The sequence below is a fragment of the Rutidosis leptorrhynchoides genome, chromosome 5, assembly GCF_046630445.1.
Source record: "Rutidosis leptorrhynchoides isolate AG116_Rl617_1_P2 chromosome 5, CSIRO_AGI_Rlap_v1, whole genome shotgun sequence".
NCBI classification, from domain to species: domain Eukaryota; kingdom Viridiplantae; phylum Streptophyta; class Magnoliopsida; order Asterales; family Asteraceae; genus Rutidosis; species Rutidosis leptorrhynchoides.
The window spans coordinates 72,479,224-72,485,223 of NC_092337.1; positions in this window are offsets into that span (position 1 = coordinate 72,479,224).

Below are 6,000 nucleotides of genomic sequence, written 5' to 3' on the forward strand. Positions count from 1 at the left end.
CTATTTTAGGTTATGTTATTTTGAAAATATGAAACCCTATTAGAAGATGAGAATTGCAGAAGATTGATTTACATAAACCCTAATCAGAAAACACAAATGCTATATGCTATTAAATTCATGAAACAGCCGATGAAGGTATTAGAGTGTTAGGGTTGGAGAAGAGGATGTAAGTGTTTAATTGAAAGATCGTGTATGTTATGTGAATTCCCTAATTAAATTGTGGTAGTGAATAATGGCCTAATGGGTGTAAAGCCACGCGTAATTTTTTGTAATTAATTAGTATTAATCATGATTAATTCTATAATTTACACATCAGCAAAGTAATTAGTGTAGTCTTAAGCTGGTGACACGTTGGATTTATTTTCGTGATTTATATGATGTATAAATAAATAAATAAATAAATAGATATGGAATATTTATGGGAGTCAGGGGCGGATCCAGGATTTCAGAGGGTTGGTGTCACTAAATAATAACGAAATATATTAACTACGGAGTATAAAATTTTAATTGACAAACTATGATTAGATATAAACAAAAAAAGTCAAGTTACTTTTTAACACAAATGTCTCATATAATATTTCTTTTATTGGAACAATTGATGATTGCTTCATCTATAACACCAAGAAGTACTTCTTTTTATGGTATCAAAACAAAATTCATTAAGAAATTTATTGTTTATACGACTAGTAAGAGCAAAAAATTAAGTGATCTAAGTAATTAATTAAACGGGTAAAAAATATCAAATATATCGTTATAAAAAAAATTTAAGTATCCTAATAGATGGTTAGTTAAAAATCTACATATGTCTATACCTAAATTTAAAAATAACTTCTATAAATATGGAAACTTAGAACTGCAAAATACTTCTACTACTTCAATACTTATACTATCCACCGAAGTTGTTCTTGACTTATTTGTAGGGCTTTAAGTTGCTTAAGTAATAAAATTGAAGGGTTTAAATAGGCAAGGTAATAAAATTGAATGCTTTAAATGTTTGTTTCTATAATAACGAAGGATAACAAAGCATAATTTTCATAAAAATCAAACAAAAGTAGATATGGGTCGTCTGGGTCATCTTCTTCACCACATAGGGACCCCATATCACAGTCTTAAATATTCATTCAAGTTAATATCCAAATATTTTTCAATGGTTGACGGGCTAAATGCTTGTTGTAATGATGAGTTGAGTGGGGTCACAGGACACCCCTACTTTACATGTAGCTCCGCCCCTGATGGGAGTGTTAGAGTTTTGAGGAAAGTCGTCATATATAATTCATAAATTATATGGAAATTGTTTTATAATGGATTATTAACGACTCTTTTTCAATTACTAAAATTTTGCTTATGTGGTAATTTAATAGGGAGATATTATAGGAGAGGATAGATCCAGTGAGATTTTCATAATATATTTACCAAATAAAAATATTAATTATTATTTAATTTAAGTAATTAAGAAAATGACACAAAAAATTATTTCATTCAGCTTAGTTAATAGAATGACACGTAGGATTGTTTATTCAAGATTAATTGAGAAAATGACACGTAGGATAAATAGCACGCGCTTTATAATAATGTATAGATATTTTTTTATATTCAAAAAATATGTTTTAAAATAAATTATTTAAAACACGCACATAAAACTTTTGTAACAAGATAATTGACAATATTCTTTATTAAAAGATCACCATATACGAAAAAAACTACGTCGCATTATTTTAAACAAATCTATCTATAATCTATAACATCTTATAAATCGTGAAGGTTTTGCTGACGTGTCAACCCTACAGTAAATCTTAATCTTAGCTGCTGACGTGTTAATTCCTCTACTAACACTAATTAACACTTTATAATTCCACGCTATCACAAACATTAAATTCCCAAAACCTTATTACACCCAAATTTCCGTCGCCTCTCTTCTTCTACGACGATGTTGCATCTCATCACATACAAACCCTAAATGTCAATTGAAACACTTAGAAAATAATCCAACACATCCTTAAACTCAATTGATTAATACAAATTAATCACATATAATTCCACGCGTCAGTGTCTCTGTGAATTGAAGGATTATATTCGCAGGCCGTGGAAATCAGTTTTAGGGTTTCAAAAAATCCGAACAAATCAGGTTCTTCAAAAAGTCCCCACGCATCCAATCTATAATCTGTAACATCTATGGAGATCTATAGTCTACCGTGTACTTCTCTGGATCTAAAGTACGATACAATGATCGATCCTTGAAGAAATCAGCGCAAAATTTTGTCAGGTAATTTTGTCATAAATTTATTGCATCAGTTTGTAATTTATTTCATTCAATCTGTCGGATTCAGGGAGTTTGGGGATTCATACATCATCGTTATATATCAGGTGAACCAACCAACTAAGAATATGTTAAATTATTGATTTTATTCAGTGATTATAGTTTACTATTTAACAATTTCTAATTGTTTCATTGTAGGCTTTGATTAATTTTTTTTATCAAATAAACCTAATATTTTTTATTAGGCTTTAGATCGTTTCAGACTCTTCAACAATTATGTCAAATTACATATGAATTATAATTTTTCTACTAAAACTATTTTTAGTTGATTGTTGCGCATTTTATTGATTTGAAGTTTTGATTATATTTTGGACACTCTGCCCATTTTACTATATCTGATGGAACTTTAGATTTTAGTATTGTTTTATTTTATGGATTGACACATCGTGTGCGGATTGGCGTCTAATTTTTTGTTTCTTTGATTGTGCGATTGTTTTTGCAGTTAACTTTCAATTTCTGCTTCGCATAATCATTTGTGTTGCCTCCAGGTAATGGAAGGTTTTGACGTTTTGGTGTCTTTACTGATTGCCTTTTATGTTGCTCACCTGAATTACTATATCTACTTTTTGATGCGTCTAAACATATGTTGCTATCAGTTTTTTGAATATTAGAAGTGTTACATTCGTATATGTTTTTGTTTTCAGGTAGAGTTTAATTTAAGTGTGAACTGAAGAGTTGCATAATTTTAAGGTCACTACAATTACAAATCGCCATTCACACACTCTTGACGATAATTTAACTCTGTTGCCACTTCAATTCGTTTTGTTTGGATCCCGCAAATTTTCGTCTTTTGTGTCTGGCTTCTCTGCGTTGCAACACATGCCATTGACGTTGAGAGGGCACATCTTCAAATCCCCAAGGATCTACCTACAATTTAGGATGATGCAAGTTTATGTGACTTTCTTTGTGGTTTGTTACATTTGAAATATTTCGCCCCAAATTTCTATTTTAGTAAAATTCTGCATAAACCATTTTTACCATGGCTTTCATTACGTCAATATTGCATTAGGTTAAATGTATAGCTGACTGATGTAGAATTGTATATGAATATGTAAATATTGCATCTCCATTTATATTTATGGTTCAGCCTGACTCAACCTAGTGGGTATGGACCGCCCATTTTATCACCTCTAATGCTCAAAAACCCAAATCATAGATATGATATTTTTGTTTCCATTAACATAACTAATGATCCTTTCCATATTGTATTCATCTATCTTTACAGTTGCAGGAATTGTAGAAAATCAACTGCAATATTAAACAGTTACACTCCGTAGGCTTTCAGTTACATAGGTAAAATTTGATTGATGATGCATTAAGCTTTTATATTCTGTATATATATATATATGGCATTGGACTGATATCGAGTGATATTTTAATGGTAACGCTGGTGGCTGTTATTTTTGTCTGCATCTACTCTTGATTCATCCTAGAGGCTGATGCTGCTGCTAACGATGATGTTTGGTGTTTTTGTCTGCATCGCTTCCGTTCTCTGTTTCGTCGTTACTTTCATAACGCGAGTGCTCACTGATATTGTATTTAAACTGGTATACATGATTTCTTTTAAATTTATCTGTATATGTATATTTTTTTCATCTCAATTGGGTTTTAAATATACTATGCTACGACGTTTCTTTGAATGGGTATATGGTTATAAAAGTTAGTTACAATCATATTACTCGATTGGTATCATCACCTTTACATATGAGTCATCACATATGAATTTTATTTTCAATTCATATTTATGTGTGACTACATATTAAACCAAATCACATGTAATTATAACTTATGATCACATTTAGTTTTGATAAAATATGACTGCTTGTGGTGATCTTTTTGTTGTTTGTTTTCATTTTATTTTAGGTTAAACGACGCTTGCACGTAGAAAAACGAACACAAAAGTCCATTGGAAGTCAAAATGTTTACAAAATGCTTAGTTACTCTTAAAGATGCACTTACTACTATGATGTTTAGTTTTACATAAATAAGTATTGTTTCTTGGAATCTGAATGTTTATCATTGCAAATTTATAGGCGTCACAAATTGGGTGCTAAGTGAGTGTTATTTTCCATAACATCAAAGGTTCTGGGCAAGTTAAAACCAGAAACACTTTTTGTCTTTTGAAATATTTAAAAATATTAAGTGCCAAATGTGATTACAAGAGTTATCATATGCATAATCCATAAAATGATTTAGTACGTTTCATATATTAGAAATACACTTTGGGCGACACTTAACTATTTGGCCCATTGACTAATCTATAACTAAAATGGGTCGAAATTGACACACTAAGAAATACACAGGTTACTATTAAAATGACTCCTGGTGTGCCGAGTAAGAACACTTAAGATCGTGATTGTGTTCATTTTTCTATCCGATATCTTCTAAATTACTATTTTTGCATGTTTGAACAGTGACCCTGAAGTTGCTCAAGTCTCCATATGTGCAAATTAAACTCCAAACAATTATTTTAAATTTAATGTTTATTAGTTTTTGTAGGTTATGAAACAAATAGGTCGATTTGTGTTTGATTGGGTTGTAACGTTTGAATTCCACTACATATAAGGTAAAAATATTCATATGCATCAACTCTTTCTTATTGTATTCTTATTGATTGATTCAATTATTACTTGAATAAAATTTATATCTGATCGTAATATTCATTTTGTAAGGTTTAAAATGGCAACCAAAAGTAGATAACGGAAGGAGGTTTAGATTTTGTTACGTCGTGTCAGCCTTCATTGTCTATAATCGATTCTACTTCTGTTTAAATGACATTGACTTTTTGTTTATTTGAGGTTTCTTAGTTAACGGTCAGTCCCTTAACCTACAATTTATATTGTATTTATGTTTGGAGACTTGATACAATATGCATTATGGTACGTGTTTTTAGATAGTTGCAATAGTTCCGACGCTGTATATAGTTGTAATAGTTTCGGCGCTGTATAATATTCTTTGTTTGTTGATAGGGTTCTTATTATAGCATTCAAATTTATATGTATGAGAGTAATGAAATGACATGCATCTTTCATTTGAAGGCGTTCAAATGAAGCACATGTAGCTTATAGATAATGTTACCATTTTGTAAAAATGGTTAGATCTACAACATTGTAAAAAGATTTTCAATTTTAATTGTGCAACTGAACTACACACATTATTGAGCCTCCCTAAACATCTTAAAAATGGTTAGATCTACAACGCCTTTAACAGTAAATACAAAAGACGGAAAAAATGGGGAAGCTCGCACCTAAAAACAACCAACTATACAAAACTATCTATAAATGTGCCTCCCTAAACATCTTGAAAAAAAGCTTACAAACAAACCAAACAAAGACCGAAAATTACAAGAAGATACAAGTAACGAAATCATCTGAAACACAATATGAGCCACAACAATTAACCTTGAGGACATGCCTTTATCAATTTGCCATTGACTGTCTCTTTTAAAAAGTTCTTCCCTTTTCATTTTTCGGATGTTTAAAGTAAGCAATCTTTGTTACTCAAAATTCACTTGCATTAGCCATTTTGATACGTTACTACTTATTACTTCTTGAAATTTATTACCTTATTTACTTTCTCATAATTAAAGATTTGAACCAAGTTGATAACAAGCAGGATGGTGCTGATTATGAAGATTGTTGAAAACATCCAAGGCGAAGTGGAAGGAGGTTATATTGATAGTG